Below are 27,303 nucleotides of genomic sequence, written 5' to 3'. Positions count from 1 at the left end.
ATGCCTTGAAGAATCTAAGAAATCCATCTCAGAGTTGAAGTCTCAGGCAGAGAGCACCAAGGAGTGCCGGTGTGAAGATCTAGCATCTAGGCTAGAAGTAAAGAATGAAGAATATCTGCAACTGGTTGGAGAAATGGAGATTCTCTGAAATGACCTCAAGAAGTGCCAGGATAAACTCAATGTAAGAACCTAGTTTGATAGTAGCAGTGATGCCTTAGACAAGATGTTGAAGAAGTAGAAGCATGCCAAGGACACTGAAGGGTTAGGAAGTGGTGCTGATGAATGCTCCACCAGCAAGAATGTCCCCCACAATGACATTCAGTTTGTCTCCTCAAATGGGGAGAACAAGGGACAAACCTTCACAGTAAGAAATGCACCCAGGAAGAAGGTTGATCTAAACACAACTGGAGAGGATTTGTAGATAGAAAAGAAGACCAGCATTGCAAGAAGAAGGAACAAAGCAGATCCCAAAGGTAAAGGGAAGATGGGAAAAGACAACTTCACAAGAAGCAAAAAAATGAGAAGACAACAAAGAGGACCTCCTACTGGCAGAGGACAAGGAAATGCTACCAACCATAGGGAAAAGAAAGTGTGAGAGAAGAAGAGACTAGATGGAAGAGTTGCATAGAATGGACAACCAAGGATCTATTCTCAAAGAAGAAGAAATGGAGATGCAAAACCCATAAGATCTCCCCATGCATGGAAAAATAAATTTGTAAGTCATATGCCATCCTTTACCGGTTACTACTTTGCATGTAATGCTTATGGTCATAGGGCAAGGGAATGTAGAAAGAGATCTAGAAAATATAATGTAGATACATGCATAATGTATCTAGTAGATACATGCATAATGTATCTAGTAGATACATGCATGTCCCCTCTCTCGGTCATGCAAATGTTGTCTGTCATAACTGCATTAATTTTTTTGGCCATAGAGAGTTTGAGTGCAGGAAGAGGAACTTGCAGTCACATGGAGGCCGGTACAACAACTATGCTATGCAAAAAAGTGGATATAGAGCATTTGGGAGTCAGAGACCTGCATGGAACCAAAGGAGAAATGTCCCTGCAGAAGCAAGAGGTCCACCAGTTTCGGTTGTTAGTCACAACAACATGACCAGAAGGAGATGGTCAAACTGGTATGTCAAGAGATTTCCCAAACATGAAGTTGGGATGGATTTTGTGTGCTACTATAGCACTACTTCCAGCTATAATGGAGAATCAGGAAATGGAAAGACCCATCAACAAAAGAAGGAAAGACCTACTCCCAAGCCTGAAAATGGGAAGAAGGATGACACCAAGCAGTTATGGAGGAAGAAGACCATGGACCAACACTGTGCACTCACTGCACAGGTGATATCTCCTAAGGCCTAAAGGAGATGCAAGATCTTAGGGGGATTAGCACATTGAATTTATCATTCACCCCCTCTATGAATAAGGCAACATGGAAGAACATATATGATAAGTGGGTGTAGAGGTTGCCTTAACTATACACCTACAGATCAGTGTTGGATCACACTATTGCATGTATCAATAAGTGGAGGTTAACAATAGGTATCAAATGTTAACCGGTATGTGAAGGATGCTACCAACATAGATGCCTACAAGTACTTGCAGGTTATGTAAGACAATAAAGTTGGAAATCATTGCATTAGCCCCGGTAGCATGCAATGTGAATTTCATGTCTCAGGTGGTATTGGAAAAGACCTGAATGACATTTGTTGGCCCGATGGTTGATCATGCAAGCATGCATATTTTTGGGCTAACTGGTTTGATTCTTGGCATGATGATAACATTGTCTAGCATTGTGTAGATCCAGGATCATTTCATAAGGTTGCAGTGAAATAATGGAGTTGAAAGATCATCAGATGATCACTTATTCATAGCTCAACTGGTATATGGAGTAAATTGGAGCCCCAATATTAGGCCCCACCAGAGATAAGGACCTAAGATGTATGACTCAGGGGAAGTTCAAGTGGCTATGATGCAAAGCTAGGATGCTTGAACTTGTAAGAGTAACTGCACTGACTGACCAAAATTGTAGATGAAGAAAAGTCACAGTAGGAATACCTAGGATAATTTCATTGCAAGGGGTATCTACCTATCATGTGATTGGTTGTATTCATAGTACAATCACATTTGATTCCTACTTGTTAGTTGGCTGGTTGTATTGGTAGTACAATCACATTTGATTCCTAAAGAATTTTGGGATCAATCAGGAGGTGATGCAAGTTGACCAGTAGAGGAGGAGAGACATCTGGTAAAGACAAGGGGGGAGAAAGAATTATGTCAGTTCCTAGCAAATACAAGGAGGAATGATATCCCGATAGTGCCCTTTGCCATTTTTGTCAAGGGGGGAGAAATATTTTGTAGTATACTGCATACTACATGTGCTGAGAACCCATAGATCTATGAAAGGGGGAGAAGGATTATGTAGTATGCCAGATACTACATGAGTTGACATCAATGCCAAAGGGGGAGATTGTTGGCATTGGGTTATCATTGATGACAAACGGTATGTGTTGACTACCAGTAAGAGAGATGCATGTGCAACACTGTTAAGGAGGAGTACAGTGCATCGACGATAAGGAAAGGATGTCAACTGGTAAGTGATGTGTTGACATGAGGAAGTTAGATCAACCAAGTGAGTGGTTGTCTGCATGCAAAGGTCATGAACAGTGTACAAGCAGGATGAGCAAGATGCTTGGATGGTGTTTTGTGATGAAGAGGTAGAATGTTACCTCAATCACATCAACACCAGAAGAGAAGAATGAATAGGTCACCAATATGCTATGGGGTTGCAGAACAACAAGACTCCCACCAGATGAAAATGCAGTCACCATGGGAAGAGATGTCTGATAGTGAATGTGCCCATACAAGATCACATGTACCTCTTTGAAGATATGCTGCACAAACAGAGACGTCACATAAGTACATTATAGGATGCAGAAGACAAGGTGTCACTCCATTGGTAAGTGGAACTTATCTCCTATCATGCATTGTGTGCATCATAGTTTTGTGAGATTAGGAAGAAGATGTGTGCATCAATGGCATGAAATCAGGGAGATGCACTGAACCGACTGAGAAGGCATGTTGAGATGTTGGTATAGATCAAGAGGGTTTACCAGTATGTAAGTCCACCGGTAATATGAGAAAGGTGTAGATGTAGATGTCCTCCCACTTTGTGGGAATGTGCGTGCTTGGGATAGACATGCCTGAAGACCAGTTTAGGTGTTCCACCGACAGTTCAACAAGTGCAATCATGATGTGTTAACCGGTAGAATGTGAGATACTGGCAGGGTTAGAAAACCAGTAGAGAAGAGGAACCAATAGAGGGTTTGGTCGATCATCCTATCTGGACTGACTTGAAGAGCCAAGCTGGTAGATGGTCAACGTAAATTCCACATGGAGTCAAGGTGGCCAACCTACATTCAGATGAAGAAGGAATGTACATCGATGGAGTAGTTGTAGAGTTGGTCGACATTAATGGAAGATCTAACAAATCACGAGACGTGTTGCAGAGTCCTTGTAGAGGTTTGTGGCTCGAGGTCTAGAGGACAACTACGAGCTAGCTAAGAGTGATTGAGAAGATCGAGGCAGTTGAAGGAAACAACAAGACAGATCTTGGTGTTTGACCAAGAGATCAGTTGACAAGGAAAAAGAAGATCGCCAGAGATAGAAGGCGTGATCAAGAAGACATGGTAATGGTGGAGATGTAAAGTTGTCCGTCAGGGAGAGTAGACCGAGCAAGATCTGATAAGATTTGGTTTTCCTTGAGGATGATGAGAAAACCCTTACCGCCCATGATTTTGAATTGGATTTTGGCGGGAAAAAGTAGATCGCCAAAGATAGAAGGCGTGATTAAGAAGACATCATAATGGTGGAGATGTATTGTTGGCTATCAGGGAGATCAGACCAAGCAAGATCTGACTAGATTTGGTTTGCCTCGAGGATGATAAGAAAACCCTAACCGCCCATGATTTTGAATTGGCTTTTGGCGGGAAAAATTGGCTATAAATATGCAAGCCAAAGACATTGTTAAGTGCTGCTGAAAAGAAGAATATTGTGCTACTATGAAGTGTGTTACTTTTGCATGTAAGATAAAATCAGCCAAGTGCTCAACAAGTATCTTAGAAGAGAGTGAGAGTGAGTGAGAAGCAGGTTGAAGTGTTCAATCGGTAGCAGAGCAAAACTGGTAATGATCATACTGACAGAGAAGAAGTGAAGTAGGTTGCAGAAAAGGCAGACAGAGAACTGGCAAAGTGTTATACCGGTGAAGAGTAGAGAGTAAGGTGGAGATCTAGCAGAGAAGAAGAAGAGGAGAGGTGTACTGGTAGAGTTTACTAGTAGTTAAGTAGCAGAAGGGAGCAGCAAAAGAGTGAGTCAGTGTAGTAGAGAAGGTATCTCATCGGTAGAGTAAGGTATATGAAATGGTTGCAAGATTCACTTGTAACAAGACAACTACTTTTGTAATTGAAGTTATCATTGTGATCACTGAGTTGTAGCTCAGTGAAGGGGTTGGTTCCCTAAATTAGGGGTTGGTGCTCCTTGGGTTGGTGCCCAAAACATTGCAACAGATTTTTCATTATGAAGCTGGATTGGAGTAGTAGTCTTCAACAACATTGCTTATCGAGGTTTTTCCCATCTTGGGTTTTCCTTGTATGTATTAGTGTTATGTGATGTCCCTTGTGTGATTGCATTTGTGTTGGTCTCTCCACTAACCCATAAGTCTGCATTGATTTAGTTATATTAACCGGTATGCTCACATAAGATAGCTAAAGGGAAAAGTTTAAGAACCACTGATTCACCCCCTCCCCCTCTCAGTGGTGCATTGTGTCTAACACTTTCGATCCAAGCATTCTAGTGCCACCTTTTCCTAGTCATTGGGAGATACCAAAACTTGATAAATATAGAGGAAAAGGAGATCCTAAAGATCACTTGAGAGAGTTTTGTGTTGTAACTTTGGAATTTGTTGTTGATGAGACTTACTTAATGAGATTATTCCTTCACAACCTAGGGGGAAGTGCCATGGAATGGTTTTCAAGATTACCTCCAACTATCAAGTCTTTTCAAGAATTGGATGACAAACTTATCTCGCACTATGCATACAACTGTGAACATGAAGTGACCATGTCACATTTTTTTAATACCAAACAAAAACAAGAGAATATTTTGTCCAATTTTTACAAAGATGGAGGCATTTGACTAAAAGAGCGCCTTACAATATTCCTGAAAAGCAACTTGTTGGTCTTTTTTGTTGCAATTTAAATAGAGAAATTGGAAAGGAAATTCACCTTAAATGTCTAGACTCCTTTGATGAAGTAATAGAAATGGGAGTTTGAATTGAACAAGCCCTTATAGATGATGGTACTATTAAGATATATAGTGACCAGGATCATAAAGGAGGCTCTAGTTCAAGAATTTGGTTAATGATGGAGTCGTTGATGCAAAAGCTACTAAGAGCACATGACCAATTTATAACCTTAAAGGTTACTCCTTAGATAAGGGAAAAGAGAAGTAAGAAACCTTTCCTAAACAAACTTTCACACCATTGGGACAATCACTTGATTCTGCATTGAAGGAACTTCTTGAAAATGATCTTATAACATTTCGAGAGATAAGGGAATACAATCCACAAGTCAAACCTCCATGGTGTAATGATGACCACTTTTGTGAATATCATCAACATAATGGACATAAGACTAAAATGTGGAATCGACTTCGACATGTGATACAAGATCTTATTGATGATGGTAAAATTGCAGCTGATGGACATACTCCTTCTAGTAACTCTGACTGTGAGATGTTTAAAAATCCCTTCCCTAAGCATGAAAAGGATAAAGGAAAAGCCACTAAATTTGGTGATGGTGTCAATTATACTAATGCTCAATATGACTATTGCATAAATCACATTAGTGAAGCAGATAACCATGTAAATACTTTCATTATAAAAGGTAAAGGACCTAAATGCAATGTCACCACACGTAGAGGCATAGTTACCCTTAGAGGTCCTAATTCCAAATCCGTCGCACAACCTTTGCAATGTAACCTTATAGAACATTTAGGAAAGACACCCACATAGATTTTTATACTTGAACTTTTATGCTTATCTTAACCATAAAGATATCCTTCATAAAGTGCTTGCTAATACTACATTGCCTACTGACTTGCATATAGATCAATTCCAAGCTATGGTGAGACATGTCACCTCCTCTCACACTCCCACTTTCATAGAAAATGATGGTTCATCCATGCAACAACCTCACAATGCACCTCTACATATTGAAGCTTTCATACATAAAATTAAGTTCAAGCAAGTTCAGATAGATGGAGGAGTAGGTCTTAATATATGTACTTTGAAAGTAATCACAAAATTAGGGTTCTCTAAGAATCCAATGGATTCGAAAAAGTAAATCACTATTAAAGCTTATGATGAAGAGGAGTGCTCATCTAATGGATTAGTTACATTACAAATCAGGGTTGGTCTTGTGGTGAAGGATGTGGTTTGCCAGGTTTTTGAACTCCCCTTAACATACAACATCCTTCTTGGAAAACCATGGATTCATGTGATGCAAGTTGTACCCTCTACATACCATCAATGCATAAAATTTCCACACAATGCCATCGAAATAACTATACCAGGAGATCCAAATCCCTCCATTATTCGTAACAATCTAAATCCTAAGGCTAAATCCATAATTCCTAGAAATCATGAAGCACCTCCTTCTCAAGCATATGTTGATCCTAAATCATTAAAACCATCCACATCTAAATCCAATGAGGCTGAGATCAAAATACAGGGAAAAGAACAAGGAGTAGGAGAATATACCATGAATCGTGCTCTCTACTTTGAAAAGCTACCTTTATCTCCACAAACTTATTGTAAACCACAAATGAATAAAACCACATTGGATACCACTACTATGGTATGCAAACCAACTTTCATAAAATGGGGAGCCTTGTATGGTGAAATGGAAGAAGAAGATCTCCTAGGTTGGTTGTACAAAGATGAAGACATTGAAAAGGAACAAGATAAGAAATCTGAAGTTAAGATACTAGCGGAACAATATGGAAAAATGACTTTAAGATAAGGAACGATATGGCTATGATGGTCACAACCCTCATGGTTTACCAAAGCAATATATACTTGGATCAATACAACCTGATGGTGGACGTAGAGTTCCTGGCCTAGGTTATGATACACATAAAGATAAGACCTAAGTACTAAGGGAAACTCGAGGAAGCTAGGGGAGTTCTCTAATGCAACACAGGCTGAAGAAGAAGATATAATCAATGACTATGATGATTACATTGACATATATGACTATGACAATATTTGTACCCTTAATTTAGTTCATACCATTGACATATATGACTATGACATTGGGCAGGGTGTGTTTATGATAGAAAGAGCACTAGTGGTGGTGCATTCTTTCTTGGTAACAAATTGGTTTCTTGGCACAACAAGAAACAAGATTGTGTGTCACTGTCAACTGCAGAGGAAGAATATATAGTTGTTGCTTCAGGTTGCACTCAGCTATTATGGAAGAAACGAACCTTGAAGGACATCATGGTAGATTATGAAGAGCTAGTACCAATTCTTTGTGACAACACTACTGCCATTAATATATCAAAGAATCTTGTGATGCATTCTAGAACAAAGCATATAGCTATTAAGCATCATTTTTTGAGGGAAAAGGTTGCATATCAAGAGGTTTGACTAGAGTATGTGGCTACAAAAACCAAGTTGTAGACATTTTTACAAAGCCACTTCCCAAGGAGACATTTGTGTTTCTAAGATAAAATTTGGGGGTGTTCCCCTTTCTTCCTTAAAAAATTTCTTGAAGAGAATTTATGCTCAGGGGGAGCATATGCGATAATATTTTTGACACTAGATTAGAGTTTCAGTTCACCCTTTCTCATTGATGTCCAAGGGGGGGGGATTTGTCAATTTATCATGGGAGTAATGGTAGAAATAGTGCATGAGGAAGGATAAAAGGGGGAGTGCATTGTATAGAAAAGTGAGTAGTGAACAATGACGTTGAGTTTTTCCATCAATGACAAAGGGGGAGATTGTTTATTTTGGTCTAATAATCTTGTCATTGATGTCAAAAGGATTAGTTTTTAGATGTGTCAACATCATAGCGTGTATTCATTGTTGACATTGCAGAGTGTTTTTAGTGTCAACATCGCAGAGTATATTCAAATAGAGGAAGAGACACATTATTTAGGCAAGGGGTGTGCAAAATGGACAAAATTATGATTATATCCCTCTAGTGTCCTAAATTTGCACCCCTTGCAATTTTGACCGCATTTTGGGCCCTCGCCTTATTGATCTCATCCCCATGTTTGATCAGGACCTAATTTTTTGCCTCTTCTATGAAACTGAGCTTCATTTTTCACCTTGCACCTTGCATGGCCACCTTGATCCTACCCCAAAATAGGGCGAGACCAGGGCGTGGCACCCTAGGATCCCCTAAAGGGGACCTATCTTGGCCCCTCTCCCTTGGACCCATCTCAAATATGAGCAGAAAATAATCCCCTATGCCAAAAAATTAAACAATATTTGATGACAAACAAGTATATAAGGAGGTCTTCCCCACTCATTTATCATAACACACAATCATAAGGTGAGAGCATGACAAAGTGGAGAAGGCAAGGAAACTACATTCAAGAATTCAAGTATTCATCATCTAGCATTTCTCAAGGCTACATATTTTTCATTCATCCATTGGAGCAACATTGCATCATTCATTTGTAAGCATGTGTGTGTGTTAGGGTTTTGTCATGTTCATGTCATTTCATACAACATATGTGATTCATTCATAGAACTTGGACATATTGCATTTTTTGAATTTCCAAGTTGATTCCTTTTCACAGATTAGATCTCAAAGCTTTCATTTTTCATATATGTTGTGTTATGGTGATGTTTTTGAGCAAATTCATTTCATATGTCAATTACCTAAAAGCTTTTTTAGATCCTAATCCTAGAGATGACAATGAGAAACCTAAAACTTGTACCTCCCCTAGGGTATCTAGAGCTAACACTCCTATCAATGATCTCTCTAATGGAGAGCAAGCATTGGGGAGAAACATGGCCCCATATTCTTCTGATACACATACCCTCGCACAAGGGGGGCAAGGTCAAAATATTGGTGTTTCCATCTCTCTAGATCCTCCTTAATCTCCTAGAGCCTATCTTAAACATCAAAGCATTTATAGAGAAGATGATGTCATGCATTTCATTCATGATCTCTCTCCCCATATAACATTACTCAAAGATGAGGCCTTAGATGATAAGCATCTTCCTTCCCAATCTACCAAATATGGCATGCATGATGAAAGAAACGAAAATCCTCCTCTACAAGATATTCCTTCTTCATCTGCTAATCCTTTTATTCCCTCTAAACATCCTTATACTATAAATTTAAAAGAAATTTATTATAATGTTCCCCCGCCTTCTCAATTAAAATATTCTTATAGAAGTGATTTTAACATAATATCAAAACAAGGTTTTAGAGGACAAGGACTTGGAAATTTTGAACAAGGAATTCGAGTCCCTATAAACCCTCCTACACAAATCACCACAAAAGGCCTAGGAAATGATAATAAATCTCCTATGGATGAACTCCTTAGGATTCAAGACTTCAAAAATCATCTTGCAAGACAACAAGCCATTAGTGCTCGTAAAAGAGCTTCTTCTTCAAAAACTCTTTTTTGTTAATTTCATCAAACCCATGATCACATTGCTGATAATTATCCCGATTTTCAAAATTCAATAAAAGAGCTTATTGATAGTGGTAAAGTTAAAATCATGGATGACAATCGTTCTTCTTCTAATAACAACTATTATCCTCAATCTCCAAAGAATGAACCTACATGTATTAATGATCTAGAAAGCTTAGCAACTATAATCTTTTGGAAATTGAAATATGATAATAATTTTGTCTTTCCTTTAGTGAAGTTTAGAAATAAACATAAAGAAGGAAATGAATATTGTATTTTTCATCATGGTGGTTCTCATTCTCTTGGAGAGTGTAAAGCATTTAAAGAATTTATTCAAGAGTAATATGATCGTGCTCGTATATGTCTTTCAACAGATCTTGCTCTCTTTCTTGGTGAAAAGGTAGTGCCTTAGCACTCCTTTCCCCTCATGTTGCTCCTCACCCTATGACATAAGAAGTTAACTTAACTGGGGGTTCTTTTTCATTAGAGGTGGTGTTTCTTCAAAATTAAATATCTTGGGGTAGCAACATGATTTCCCCTCTTTTTCTTCTCTTCCTAAGGTTTCACTATGTTCTTTGTGATTTCATTATTCAAAAATTGATGTCCTTTCTTGGATGGAGTTATCCTTCATCTGAGCACAAGTTTGTTCCTTGGTTAGGACATATTCTTTGTTTGAAATGGTTTGTCTCTTATGACTAACCTCTCTCTAGAAGATGCATAATTTTCCTCTTTGTCCTCTTGCTTAGGGGGCAAGGATGGCTTTTTCTACCTCCCTCTTTTCATCTAATATATCACTATTCCCTTTAGGGATTGCATTTTTTATGTGTTGATATCCTTTCTTGCAATGGTATGTCTCTTATGAATAATCCCTCCTTAGGGGAGTATGTGATCTCTCTCTCTCTCTCTCTCTCTCTCTCTCTCTCTCTCTCTCTCTCTCTCTCTGTGTGTGTGTGTGTGTGTGTGTGTGTGAAGATTACCACTTCTTTTGAGATGCATTTTACATAAACTAATTTCTTTTATTGCATTGGATATTCGTCCATGTGAGTTTATTCTGCATTTCCTTGTGCTTAATCTCTCCTTCTAATATTGTGTAATTCTTCTCATTGTCCTTACACTTGGGCGACAATGATTGATTTCTCCTCCTCTATATCTCTCATCTCTAATGATCTACTTTTACTTTGTGGAGTGGTGTTTGTTCATGATTGGGTCTCATTCCTTGTGTGAAGTTATTGTTTGCTCAAGGATTATCTCTTATAAAAGAGGTGTAAGTCCTTGGGTACAACCTCTTTTTCACTTCGCAATGTATATCTATCATAAACTTACCACTCACATTGGGTCAAAAGTGTGTCATCCTTCATCAAGAATCCCTTTCACCTAGCAATAGGAGGAAGGTATGAATTCTTATTCTCCTTCCTTTCTTTTGGTAAAAGATGTTATGTTTGTTCAACATATCTCCTCTTGGAGGTAGATGTCTTTTGAGCAAAGATATTTTCTCCTCCAAGGATCTCCTTTACACTTGTAGCAAGATATCTCTTTTTCAACTATCTTATCCTTGCTTGAAGAATTCCCTCTCTAGCTTGGATTTATGACATTGTTGCCTAAAGGATATATCCTTGGTGTTGAAGGTAAAGGTATCCTTATTTCTAGCTTCCTTAAGACATCAACACAAAACTATGTTGATATCTTAAGGGGGGGCATCTATATCGCTCCCTTTGTACCATATTGTACTATGATCTTGCATATCATTTTTGCATGTCTTAAAACGGGATGTTCATTCTCAGAACTAGAGTAAAAACTCTTAGAGCGAGATGCTTCACACTCAAAACCAAATGCAACATTGTGCGCAACTATACTTTTGGAATTAAGCTTTATTCGTAGAGACGGAAAAACCATTTTCGACGCGCGGAAAGTTCGGAGGACTGATAGAAGGGTGCCCCTATCTGGACACACAGTCCCTGCAACTTTTGCTAGATTTTGCAGGGAAGCTCCGAATCATCTCAGACTTCTCATATCCAGGTGCATGGCTGAACCCCAAATCTGTAGCTCACTATTTTTGCATACTTTGTCTTCAATTTCAGCAATTTACCTATTCAACATACAAAAGAGGGTCAAACACATTCCAACTTCAATGAGTCTACTTAGTATTTAATCCTTGCATCATTTTAAGATTGGATCTAGTAGATTCATCCCCCTCTTTTAAATGTAAAGTTTCCTCAAGTGAAAATTGAGCTTAACAAATTCCCCACTCCCAAGTGGAGAGTTGGCCAAGCCTCCAATTTTCCACTTTACAATCCCACGTGGTCAATGTAGCAAGGCTATCAGCTATTTATATAGGTTGACACATAGTTGGTGAAGCAAGCTATAACTCACATGTTTTTTCCACTTGACTTGGACTATAACCTGAGCAAGTGTTGTTGATAAGCCACAAGCTGGTATCGGTCTCTTCGATGCGAATGTCACATGGATCACGGGTTTGACAAACGTCATCGATAGAATATAGTGCTATCGGTGAGAGACATAAATTCCTCTCTTCTATATGATGTTATCACACTGATATGGTAAGTGAAAATTTGTGTGAGACCCGTGAAGTTGATATCATTAAGACAATAAATTTCTATGAGACTCTTCTTGAGTCACATCGATATGGTAAGTGAAAATTTGTGTGAGACCTTTGAATTTAATATCGTTAAGAAAATGATATTTCTATGAGACTCTTCTTGAGGCACACCAACCTTGCGATATCTCTTCAATCAATTACAAAATTATATGGATTCGAAGTGTTGATGAAGAGTAAATGCATGTCGATGAGACATGACCTCATCAAAGAGATATCTTTCCATGTGTCTCCAATATATGTTGAAAACCTAGTTAAGTGCTTGTCGGCGAGACATTAACACATCAACAAGAGATTTTTTGAGTCTCTCCGACATGATATGTAGTTATAGATGAAGACCTAGGGAGATTATGCAAGCCGTAATGTGATAATGTTAGTTCACTAATTGTGCTAATGTTTTTATTGGATGTGTCAGAGGATCATAATGTGCGCTAGCTAGAGGAAGTTCGTGATGGTAATTTGGGACCAATTATGTCAATATTGAATAATTCATAGTGTAATCCTAGCTAGTGTAACTTGTTGACTTTAGGATTGAGCCAACTACATGTTTGGTTCAAGGAATGTACTTGTGGCTAACTTGTAAATGTTATAAATATGATCTTGTCCAACTTAAGAATTTAATTTATATTGGAATGTTGTATATAATTCCAATTAGATCCATTCCAATGAGTGGTGTTTAGTGAAGAAGAGGCAAAAATTGTGCAAGTTGTCTACTCAATTTAGAGAAATATAGATGTGATGAAGTGTGTGAACTAAAATGCAGATCTCATACACAATGTGAGAGTGTTTAGAGGAAGACCATATTAGGCAGAAGTTGAAAGCTAATCTTTGAGGTCTACATGACATATCTTCTATATATCATGTTTGTAATTAAGATTAGTGTCTTATATTTGAGTTGGTGTTCAATTATTTGGATTAAAATATTGGAGTCTCCATCTTAGGTTGAATTCTTGTGGGTTGGTTCCTGCAAAATATTGTAAGTTCTTTATTATCTTGGTGAAGCTATATTTGGACAATATATCCAAGCAGGTATTCTTGTTGTGTTTTTCCCCTTCAGGGTTTCACATTTATCTGGTGTTCTCATGTGTTGATGTGTGGTTATGTATACCATTTACATAATTTCCTTAAGCATAATGTGAGATGTGGAAATGGTTTTAATGTTACATTAAATTTGAAGTTAAATTTGGCATATACCGATTCACCCCCCTTTTAGTATATTTGTGTGCTTAACAAATAGTACTAGAGCTAAGTTCTTTGGAAGAATCTTAATAGCTTGAGGTAGATCTGGGTTGATAGGTACAGTTGCTATGAAATGTATTTCCTCAAATAAGGCACCATTATATAATGGATCGTATTATGCATTTGGAGTGCAAGGATGGAAGCCTATTTAATGGCTTTAGGGCTTGATGTTTGGTAGGTAATTGTGGATGGCTATGAGATTCCATAAAATGATCCAAGAGATCAAGATGGAAAGAAATCTTGTGAGAATAATGGTAGGGTAAGCAATGTTATTTTATGTGGTTTATCTAACTCTAAGTTTGTGAAGATAATACATTGCAAGACTACAAAAAATGTTGACTATGATGTTAGTATGAACAAAGGTAGGAGGTCTAAGATGGATCTCCTCTCTTAAAAAGTGAGATTCCTCACTCCAAGGCTATAGAAGGCTATTTCTCAGCTACATGGGGAAAATTTGTGTGAACAATGTGATTATTTTCAGGGTGGCCGCTAGTGTTTAACACTTCAAGCTTGGACTTTGGAAATGGGATTCTGCTATCTTCTCACAACATAGATGATCTTTTTAATTTTTTGAGATATAAACCTGCATAAATCAAATGACAACAACTAAATCTATTCTAACCATCAATCTACCAATGATCATGAAATAAATGGCAAAAAAAAGTGGTATGTGAGAGAATGTAAATAAAACTTCAATCAACTATCAGACAATGCTAATCACATAGCAATTTATTGCATATGATGATTATATTAGATTAGAGAAACCATACAAACATGAACTATAAAATCACAATTCATACAAATATGATGCAATCATCAAATGAATCGAGCAAAATAATTTTTTAAAAAAATTCATCAGATTACACAGCCATTACCCATGCATAGATTCATTTTAAACACTTGAATAAGATCTAACCAAGTTATCTTCATAGAAAAATCATCATACAACCAACAATACCATCTAATAAACTCATTTGAACAATCAAAACACATAAGAAATGGTGCAACTTGAACTTTATTTCATTTATCTCCACAATTCTATCAGATATTTCACACCAAAAAAGCATAATCATTTCACTATAATGTTTGCATAAAAAATTCATCCCTTATAAAGTTAAAAATAAGGGTTTATATAGAAATTACAATTCTCAACTCACAAACCCAAAAGTAGGATTTTGGGGCATGATTGAGGGTCAAAATTTATTCAAAACTAAATAAAATTACAACTAAACCGATCTAAAAATATAGAAAGTGTGCACTTGATTTGTTGGAGGCCTGCAAGACAACAAGAAAACATCAAATGCAACCATGAAACATTACATCAAGAAATCTAAATGAATAAAACATGTTCTTCAAATCAAATTTCACAAAACTGTCTCATGGTCCTCTATCTCCAAGGATCTTCAAGATTCAAGATGGCCCTCAGCTTGGAAGAGCACTTGATCTTTTATATGACAACCTAAAGAATGAGAGTGAAGAAATGATCTAGGATCAAAATGGATGCAACTAAGATCCTAGTGATTAGATGAAAAACTATTGATATGCTATGGATGAAGAACTATGATAGATGATATGCAAGATGGAGGTGTATTTCCAAATTGAAAGATTAAGTGATGTAATTAAGCTAAGATGAAGATGAGATATGAAAATGCTATGGAATTGATATGAAATTAAGATAAATGATAATCTAAAGCATGATATAATTTAAACTAAGATGCAATTAGGATGGCCTAGATGCTTGAGGGTGAATAATTGGAACTCCTTGATAACCTGCACAACAAAATAACTATAATATGGATGCAAAAGATGGTGGATGGATCCTAAGATTGAAGAAATGGGCTCAATTTATAGAGAAAATACATAAATGGATGGTTGAGATTGAGCAATCTCAACAAGGGCTAGGATTGAAAGTTATCAATCCATGAGAAGAATTCAATCCAATCCCAAGTTGACAAATGTCACCTTGAGATGGCTTGAGAGGATGCTAAGAAAACATTAGATGCTAAGTAAGAATTAGGGATAACCTCAAGAGATGACATCATTGGATAATGCCATTATCGAAGGGAGCATGTTATTGTCCAAGGGGTAAACTCTTGTGCAAAGTTGAGGGATGGCCAAAGGGACAACCATCATGGGCTAGGATGATGTCTTGTAAGAGGCATTAAATACTCTTTGAAGACTTTGGAGGTTATCTTGTTGAAAGTTAGATAACCTTACAAGTTTGGAAGACTCAACAAGTTAACTTGTTGGAGAAGGTAAAGTCTTCAATGCATTTTGAAGACTTTCCCCAAATTTAAAGAAGTGACTCCCCCCAAATTTAGGGATGTAACATGATTAGATGAATTAGGATAGTTAATGAGGGATTAGAGGGGTTCTAGAAGAATATTAGCATGCTAATGAAAAATGTAGGAGAATGCAAGTGGAGGGAAATAGGTATTTTTAGATAAAATAAAAGATTTATTTTAGCCAAAAGGGGTGCAACTTGCATTTGTAGGATTTTGAAAGTGGGGGGACTATTCACAAATAAATAATGATTTATTTAAATGCAAAGGGATTTTAATACAATGTAAATTCAATTAAAAGGGGAAAGGGGTTTTAATTAAATAAATAAGGTTTATTCAATTAAATGGCAAGAGGGTATTTAATCAAACCTTAGTTTGATTAATATGTTAGGCTAGAAGAAAACAATTTTAATCAAATCTTTAATTTGATTAACAAGTTGATTGGAAGAATAGGGATATTAGTTAAACCTTAGTCTAATTAATAGGTGAATAAATGATGATTAGTTGTGCAAGTTTTAGGTGTCTACAAAAAGCTATATATAAACCTTGTACATGAGGAACGGGACCAACTTACAATGTGAAATATGAAGAAAATGTGTCCTAAACAATGCATTTAAACTTTTGATTAACTGCAATTTGAGTTTGGCATGATTTCCTTTCAAAAACGTGGGTTCTAACATCCAGCATTTTGGGGCAACTATTTGGAAGTGATCTGCAATCTTTGAGGCATGAGAATACTAGGAAAATCAACTCCTTAGATCACCCCATGTCGAACATGGGAACTGAAGTTGTATTGTTGTTGACAAAAAAAATGTTTCCAAACATGAGCCTGTGTCTACTACTTGTTATAGCTAAATTTTGGTATCAACAAAACTCTTTAGAAGAAACAAGATATATATATATATATATATATATATATATATATATATATATATATATATATATGGGTGAACTCGCAAAGCTGGTTCCCACTTTTTGGTATGCCCTGATTTTTGCTGAAATCATACAATTTTTTAAAAAATATAATGATTTAAGCTTTAAGAGGTCTCATTTTAAGTAATTAATTGAAGAGAGTTAAATCAAAAGCTCTTAGATCAAAATTTCTTGGATAGAACCTCTACTTCTAAATCATACTTGCAATGGAGTCTCCTTTGCATCTATCAAATGCTGATAAAAAACCAATTTTACATTAGCTTTTGGGGGATCAAATTAATTCATTTAAAAGTTTTTTTTAAAAGTATTTAGTCCTTATTATAAGATTTCCAAATAGTATAACTTTTAATATATTTAATTTTATTAATGTATTTTTATTTTATTTCTTATGAATGTAGGTTTTTCACCGAACATGAACTTCTTTGTTCAATGCATTAGGAAAAATAGTAAACTAATTCAAAAAAATTCTGAAAAATATCTATGCACTAGGTATTGATGTTTTCTTTCTAACAAAAAAAATAAAATTGAATTTTGATATATATATATAGAACAAGTTACGTGTTCAAACGTACACCTATATCTAAATTATAATTACTCAAACTTCAAAACTTAATAAAATGAAAAATATTCAACATATCACTATCAAACCAACTGCATGCCCTAGGTATTGATGTTACAAACCAAAATTCAAAAGAATTAAGTTTTTGTTATTTATAGAAAAAAAATTTATTCATTTTGGGATGCACATCACTCTTCAAAAATGTTGTTTGCTGTAAAAAACTACTTTTTGAGGGAGATGGAAAAATCAATAAAATTTTATTCAAACAAATTTGAAAAAAATATATTTAGAATCTACAAACAAGATGATAAAAATCACTAGTTTATATCATCTTCAAATTCTTAACGGTTTAAAAGTTATAGGTGTCAGAAAGTGAAGGTTTTTTTCAAAATATTCATATAAGTGTCAAAGTTGGTCAAAAAGTGGGAACCAGTATTGTGAGTTCACCCATATATATATATATATATATATATATATATATATATATATATATATATATATATATATATATATATATATATATATATATATATATATATATATGCTCTGGAAATGGGTGGCAGCCTTAGGAAACTCTTGATTAAACACTTTGGCCACATTGTTTAACTCTTCCATGTTAGGAATTTTTATATATTCCATCTTCACAACTAAGTTCTTAATGAAAATATTTAGCTTCCTTCTCTTCTCCTCGAATTGAGGAATTTCAGCCTCCATGATTTGAATCATTTTATTCATTGGCACCATTTGCTCAATTGTGTTGAGAGTGCAATCCTTATGAATTTTATGTTTGAATTCTTCCACTATTCGTTGAGTGTCATTTATAACCAATAGGACATCTAATAGTGTGCAAGGAAGAGATTCTATAAACTCCTCTTCTTTAACCAATAATATATTTGCAACATTTATTTGCTCAATAATTTTTCCTTTGGCTTTCTTATACTCTTTCATGACCATTTTGATGGCTCTTATCCATTCTATAGACATCTTATTTGTTTCATTAAAAACTCTTGTTTTCAATAATGCTTCTTCATTGGTTGATTTAATAATAGGAAGAATGGGGATAAAATCATCCCAAGTGATGGTAGTATCATCAATTCTCACCCCCTTTTCCCCTTCTCTAGTCATCATCACATGTAAAATTGTAGGTTAATATTTGATGATATGGTATAAACTCATCACTTTGTTGATCACTTCTTCACCTTGTTTCTCATTCATCTACCTCCACTCTAATGCAACTGAGATTAATGTATCATTACTTTGAGACATTTTTCCTTGTGAGAGCATAGCCTATATATTTCTAGATGGAGCACTAGAGTCTATTGGTCCTGGTAAATGACCAATGCACTTCTTCAGTTATTTGATATGTGCTCTCAGCTCTTTCTTGGAATCTTCTTCTTTGTCTAGACTCCAAAATATTGCATCTACTACTTGTCAAAGAGAATGTTTCTATCCTCCCTTGTTGTACACCCCAAGGCCTATCTCCTGTATTTGATAGTCTTGTATGCCCATTTCAGCTTTGGGATCATTTACCAAAGGCACTAGAATTTGAGCTTTTTGGTGTCTAGAAGCATCTATTGTGGCCACTAATAATTTCCTAGCTTTCATCATTGTTTCTAGAGTCTTGAAGGTCTTCTTTGATATAGTGAAGTCCTCTTCACTTCTTATATTTCCTTTGCCTTCTTTCAATAGTGTGTGTTAGCCATATGGGAGTAGTTTCAAAAACTATTTCATAAGAAATTTATGTTCTTGACACATTTCTATCCTCTCATTGTCATTGTCTCGTACTAATTAGAGGTTGATCTTTAGCTTTTTTATCATTTGCCTCATTATTCCCATCCCCTTCTTGATATTCATGATGCTCTTCCTCCACATGGTTCTCTTTATCTTGTGATAGAGGCTTATCTCCTTCAACTTCTTAATCTTTTTGTTATTCCTTCTCTTGTTCTTGTTCTTTTGGTATCTCATCAATTTTCTCCTCGTGCTACTCTTAAAAAGATTCTTGTTGGTGTCTCTAAGGAGTATAAGGCTATTGATCTTCTTCATTATCCTCATCATCATTTCCCCCCACCAATCATGGAGTGAAAGTCTTATTCACTCTCCTTATTTATTGCATCTATTTCCACTACTCCATCACCATTTTATCTTCCTCGTCATCCTTCTTTTGTACTCCCTCAACCTCCACACTTACCTAGGGTGGGCCTTCTCCTTGTGTATCATCTTGAGGATGGTCTTCTGACTCTATTTGTCATTTTTCTACATTGGTTTCTGGGAGTTCATTCTTTTCATCTTCATCTTCTTCATCATCTTCAATGTGGATAGTATCTAAGAGTTGTTGCTTCATGGTCTCCTTTTCTACTACATTATTTGAAGAAGAGTGAACAAAAATTTCTTGTTGGATGGTTGAAGAGGACTGAGGAGGAGTTGTTTCTTCTCTTTGAGGAGTGGGAATCTCCTGTCATTTTGAACCATAAGCTTCTACCCTTGTCCCTTTTTCTCTATGCCATGGTTATTATATACAGTGAAAAATGACGATGACAACTATTGTAAAACCACAAAGATTCAACCACAATGAAAACCCTAGTTCTACAACCAAGCATTCACTAGACACCAATGAAGATACTTAAGAATATGTAAATTCACAAAATAAATAATATTACCATTCACATGTCAAGTAGGGTTTCAATCTCCATTGTCTCCTATCTCCATTGATCTTGTTTGATATATTTGCTCTCAGATTTTTATGTGTGCACAAGAGCTCAACAAAGAACCGATTATGGTTGAAGATGCTTGATTGCAAGATAGCTTGATTGAATAAGTGTTGATTAGATGATTGGACACATTGATTAGGGTTTATAATGGAAGAGAGTATCCTCTTATATAGAAGATGCTTTAAAAAATGGAGGGATAATATTAAAAGGTAAAGAGGATAAATGGTCGGCTAGGATTAAAGGGTAGGTAGAAGAAATAATAAAAATAGTAAGAGGGTAGGTAGAGGAAAACTAAAAGATAATGAATTAATTAAATAAATAAAGATTTATTTAATTAATAGAGGAAGTGGGATCAATTAAATAAATAAAATATTTATTTAATTTAGGAAAATGACAATTTAAATAAATAAAAGTATTTATTTAAATGAGAAAAGGCTTAGAAGAGGATTAATGAATTAATTAAATAAATAATAATTTATTTAATTAATAGAAGACTTAGGATAAAATAATTAAATAAATAAAATATTTATATAATTAGAAGAGACAATTTTAGGTGTCTACAATTGTTATTCTTCCTTGGGTTCTTCATTTGACCAATCAATAATCGTCCTCTTAGGCTAAGAGGTCATTTCCTCGGCCTCTTGTAAACTCTTGGTATGTGTTTACGAACTTCTTTAGTTCTATCCTTTTCCTTAGCAGACCCAGTCCTTGGATTGATTGAGGATGGTGTAGCTCAATAGTAGTAGCGGGAGGAGTTAGATTTTTTTTCTTTGACTTCTCTCTACTGGTAGAAGGAGCCTTTTGGGATTCTTCGCTAACCTTCCTTTGATTGTGTACCTTAAAGCAGACATGTTCCATAACCACTCTAGAATGTTCTATTGGATGAATGGGAGGAGGTGGATTCTTAGTAGAAGATATCTTCTTACTTTTGGATGTACTTGCTTGCTCCTATTGAGGCTTCCCTTCTACCTGTAGTTCAAGAAGCATTTGATATGGATTGCCAATCCATTCATGTGCCTAGTGCAACACATCCTAAGCTATATGTTTTGTATCTTCTAGTTCAATTAAATTCATATCCATACTATGAAATAAAATATAAAAAATCATATTTGTATTGTACAATGTATGCACCCTTTTTTCATTGTCCTTGGATCGGACATCATCTAAGATCCATATACTTTCAGTTTGATTTGCCAATTCTAAATCCAATATGCAGTAATCTCTTACCCTAACCTCATAATCATCAACACAATTGGCCTAATGATCTTTGATGTGAAATACATGTTTGAAATGTGATTCCATTAGGCGGCTAAATTTACCAATTGGGTCAAACTTGCTTCTTTATATCTTCAAGGGCTTTAAAGAGAAATCAAACAATCCAACTTATATAGTCTCTACAACCTTCATTTCCAAGAAAGCATGGGCTCCTTCTTTGATAGGTAGCTGGAAACAAGGTTTATTTTTATTCACTGCCAACTTGTGGGCATCACCTAGTCTACACAATTCTAATACAATCAATCTATCACAAGGGTACCTTTGTAACTTATTAGGTATCACTATACAGCCTACTACTCGCAACTATGTAAAAAATTTAAACTGAATAAAATAGCTTCCAAGTCTTTGAATTTCTGCAACGACATCAACGGAAAATCTCTTGTCAAAATCTCCCTCTAGGGTCCTTATAATGGCAAAGACAAAAGCATCATTGACTACAATGTGACTCTTTGTACTTCTCTCTAGAGTCAGCTGGGGATAATGATTGTACACCCTTATATTTAGATCAGTGAGTGACCCTTTCTTCCTCAACACAAGGTAGGTGGCTTAGGAAGCTAAGAGATAGACCAAAGATGAGGTCATATAGAACCTTGGGTCATTCTTAACTCTGACTAATTTCTCATCCAAATTGTCAATGATATTTGCCCTAATTAATATATTCTATTGGTGTAATTAAGGTGTTTTACCTTGGTTATTCTCCACCTAGGTCCTAATTAAGCATCACTTAAGCTTACTTAGGAACCACATAGGAGTTTGTTGGAGCATCTCCACTTTAGGTGGAATTATCATGCTATCATTTCCACTTTATGTGGTGTCTCCACCTTTAGTGCCTTTATCACATTATCATCTCCATCTTTCATGGCTGCACTTTTCCAACTTTGATGGGTGATCCACCTTTAGTGGTATTATCATGTGATCACTTTTACACTTTAGGTGACATGATATATTTTCACTTTTTTATCAAGAATGTCATAAGATTATGACACTTATCATAATATTGTGCACCCTTATGTTCTCACCTTGGATATATAACCAAGGGGTATCCTATGCACTATTTCTAGTTGATCATATTGTATTGCATCATTGATAGGTACACAATTTATTCTTGTCACGTTTATTATCTCTTGTTGTTGTGATTTCTATTTGGCCTCTAGATCTTCGGTGGATACCTTCATAACCAATTATTACATATTCTCTCCTAGCTACAATAGTTTTGATGAATAATAGATTCCAAGACTAGAACTCCTTAGCATTTGGTAAGCCAACCACCCTACTTAGGAGAGTAACATAGTCTCTAGCATCAATGTGTAAGTAGGATTCGTGAATCATATGTTAAATATTTGGGCAAATAAGAGGGGGGGGGGATGAATCAGTCACAGGGGCTTCACTTAGGGAACCTGGGTTATAGCACATACATTCATGGCATACTAAAGAATCCCCCTATTTTCACAAAATATTGCATTTTTTCATAGATTGAATTTAAAAACCCCCCATTTTCACCAGATAGGCAATATATTGAGCTCATTATTTGAGATATTAAACCCCCCAATATGAATGCACATGAATCCCCCATGGAATCAATTGACAAATTAAAATTTTCTTTCAATGCATTCACAAATTCGAAATAACCAACAGATATAACATGAAAGCACATACACAAAAACAAATCACACAATGAACACCAGATATGACATGGAAAACCCAAGAAGGGAAAAACCACAAAGAATGTTAGTTCTCAATATATAACACTGGCTAAGGTATACCAATTAAGGTGATTTTTACAAAAGGTGGCTCACTACCCAAAAAAAGGCTCACTTCCGAAGGAAGACGAAAGAAAAAGAGAATCCACCACTGTAACACAAATTGCAATGTCGATACTATTTTCGATTCCTCTCAGCAACAACACACTTCACATGTCTTCAACAATTAGATTTTTCCTTTTTAGTCTTGCACATACTCCATACCTTCAACATTCAATAATTCATCCTCTTATATATACTGTCTCTAAGAAATATAATCTTCTAAATTGGCTAAGATAGATATTTGAGAATAGGTCAATACTAAACATTATGGTGGTAAGAAGGAATGAGAAGTAGACCATACCACAATACACATTATTGGTCAGATCAACATGTTACATCAATTACAAATGTTGGACCGAAAACATGACACATATGCTACACAAATGACGTTACTCATCCTCGAATTTCAAACTTAATCTGAACCCAAAATAGCACTACCCAGCTTAGCAAAAATAGGAATTGGATCAAGATAGTCATGAATACAATCAATCAAAACCATATTCAATAAATAGATAAATATAGATCACCATCAACTCAATTAATTTGCACTCAATATTAACTTATACACATCTTCCAGAGCACCAAAAATTCTGGGGACACAACTTCTGGATCACCAACTCATATGTTGACATCAATGACAACCATCAATATCACATTTGCAACAATCTCCCCTTTGTCATTCATGACAACATCCATAAAAAAAAAACACATAACTCTCTTTTCATTGTTAGATCAACATCTCTGCACCTATCTACAATGCATTATATCTTTCCCCCTTTGACATCAAGGACAAAGGTGGGCATAAATCTTCCTATGAAACTCACACCTACTCCCCCTGAGAGGAAGCATCCAAGCATTAGTCTAGCTAAGAATATTCAAGAACGTCACTGGACCAATGTACATCCAAATGTACATGAGTTCAAATTAGGAAGGTGTAATACCCCTAACTTCTATTGGATATACTCAAAAGCATCTTTACACAATGTCTTTGTGAAGATACTTGCAATCTTCACTTTTGTAGGTACATACTCAAGCTTTACTTCATTATCCAACACCTTTTCCCTCAATAAGTAATACCAAATATATATATGCTTTGTTATAGAATATTGTATTGAATTAATAGGAATGTTTATTGCACTAGTGTTATCACACATAATTGAGATGGGTTCATTGAACATTACACCGATATCCTTCAAAGTTTGCTTCATCCAAAGAATCTGTGTGCAACATGGAGATGTTGCAATATATTATGCTTTAGTTGTAGATAAAGACACAAAAATTTTACTTCTTACTTGACCAAGCAACTAACCGGGAGCCAAGAAGGAATTCTCCACCACTTGTACTTTTCCTGTCATCAACATTTTCGGCCCAATTTACATCTATATAAGCTATCAAAGGGAAATCTAAATTTCTGGGATACCACAAGTGAAACTCTTTTGTTCCTTTTAAATATCTAAAAATTCTTTTTACTGCCACAACATGTGATTCTTTTGGTTCTTGATGAAATCTAGTTGCCAAATAAACCGCATACACGATATCCAGTTTGGTAGTAGTCAAATATAACAGTCCTGCAATCATTGATCTGTACTGACTCACATCAGCATTAGGATATTTATCATCTTTTGTTAACTTGCATCCAGGGGTCATAGGTGTACACACTGGTTTGGAATTCTCCAACCCAAACTTCTTCAATAATTCTTTAATATATTTAGACTAAGAAATGAAAATTCCTTTGTCATTTTGATTTACTTGCAAACCAAGAAAGAAATTTAACTCGTCGATCATGGACATCTCAAATTCCTTCTGCATTTCATTAGAAATTTGTTTTGCACATGCCTTCATTCCCTCTAAATATTATGTCATCAAGATAAACTACAATAATTAAGTTTTTACCTGAGTAAGTTTTGAAGTATAAATTATTGTCAGTAAATCCCCTCTAAAAACCTTGATCAATCAAATACTTATCCAGCCTTTTGTACCAAGCTCTAGGATCTTGTTTCAATCCATATGGGGCATTCTTCAATCTACAAACAATGTTCGGATCATCATCAACTTAAATCTTTCTAGTTTTTCAATGTAAACTTCTTCTTTCAGTTCTCCATTAAAAAATATTGACTTCACGTCCATCTGATAGACCTTAACATCCTTAAAAGATGCAAAAGCAAAAAACATTCTGATAACCTCCATCTGAGAAACCAGATCATATGTCTCCCCAAAGCCAATGCCTTCAACTTGTGTGTAACCTTTGCAAACCAACCTTGCTTTATTTCTCACAACTTTTCCATCTTCATCCAACTTTTTCCAGAATACCCATTTTGTTCCAATTACATTATTATCTGTCAATGTGTGAACTAGTTGGTGGCATTATTGTCACTGATGTGAACCAAGTGCCAAGATGATGTCGATACAACAAGTATTGTAGGTTGCAAGTTTTACATTGTTCATTGGATTCATTTATAGTCATCATAATAGATCAGAATAACTATACCAATGTTGGAGTTTCCTGTGTTTTGTCATATCAGAGTAGCTATGCTGACAAGGAGACTGAGGAGGTGTATCAGAATAGCTACCAAGGGCGGAATAGAAAATTTCCACTATGCCGATAGAGGAAAATGAAGAGTTGACCTTTTGGTTGTGATTCTGGAATAACCTATTTTGATTGAGTTTGTCACCGTGTAGTTTGTTCATGAGGATAACATATGTCGATAATGAGAGATTGACAGTATGACATCAGTATAACTTGTTCTATCATTTTGGCATGTTTTCTCTATGCCAATAGTTATGACTATTTTGATGAATGGTCGTTTGGATTGAAGTCTTCAGTTCGGGATAGCTTATGCTGATAAGGTGTCTCATCAAGGAGAATGTGGTTCGATATAGCTTATGGTGCAAAGTAAAATCAAAGGGGAGTTTCTCATCGGAGTAACCTATGCCAATAAAGGGAGGTTGATTGCGTGTCATCAGAATGACATACTTTCAATTTAACATGATTTTCCTATACCGATAGTTATGGCTATTATGATATGTGGTCATTTGGCTTGGAGACTCTTCATTTGGAATAGCCTATGGTGACAAGTGAAATAAAAGGTGATATTTTCATCGAAATAACTCATGTCGATGAGGGATCAAAAGCATAAAGTGGTCATCGGGATAGGTTGTGAAGGCGGAGTTGAGGAAAGATGGCATCCTGATAGTTAATGCTATACTGATGAAGCTTTGAGAATCTGATTTCAGGATTGCTATAGTGATGAACATGTTTGCAGACTGCATAACACAAAAGTTATCCACAACATGAAGTTCGACCGATCTGTGCAACCTAATAGTCCATATGGATCTTGACTGACCTTGACCATCTAAACTGGATGAAGAATATGAGGACATGCAGCTCCTTGGTGGATAGAACAAATCAGATCAGTTGTAGTCGGTGAAAATGGATCATATAGTCGTCATATCTATCTGGGTAGATTGATAAGAGGATAGTAATCTCATTAATGGTGAACCTTTGGTAGTCTGTTGATGAACTCAAGATGCTTGACAGAGAGGATCAAATTTGGAGTATAGATAAAGGTTGCTAAAAATAGAAACCCAGTGACAGAAATTGAATCGAACATAACCCCAAAGGGCAGAAAACAGAGTAGGGTCAGTCGATTCAGAAGATCAAATCCAATCTACTATAGACTGTATTCAAGAAGGGTAGATTCAGATTACTAAGTTTAGTAATCTATGTATTGATCGACCTAAAGATAGATGAAAAACATTTAATGTATGCAGCTAGTCTGAAATAATTTTGTAGATAGAGAATAAGATCTTGTTGAAAAAGAGAGTTGACAGTAAGCAAAGCAATCTGATATGATTTGATGGGAGTAGATGAGAAAGAGATATTTTGTGAAACTAAAGACATCAGATTGAAGTTGATTGTGTGAGAGATGTTATGTGCTGAAGTGAAGTGCATTGTTGAAAAGCATAGACAAAAAGAGTTAGAGTGTGAGCAGTTGTAGAAATAGAGTAGTGAGGGTTGTTGTAGCAATGGAAGATTGAGGATAGACAGTAGTCTGAGATAGGTGAATTTGAGGTAGAGTAAAGAAGACAAAAGAGTATAGAATGATAGTTCTGATACTTAATATAAGTACAGATCCAATAGCCAACAAGATGAGAAGGGGGGGAGGGG

The sequence above is a fragment of the Cryptomeria japonica genome, chromosome 10 (genome assembly GCF_030272615.1).
Source record: "Cryptomeria japonica chromosome 10, Sugi_1.0, whole genome shotgun sequence".
Lineage (NCBI taxonomy): Eukaryota > Viridiplantae > Streptophyta > Pinopsida > Cupressales > Cupressaceae > Cryptomeria > Cryptomeria japonica.
The sequence above is the reverse complement of the archived record's forward strand: the minus strand, read 5'-3'. Positions refer to the sequence as shown.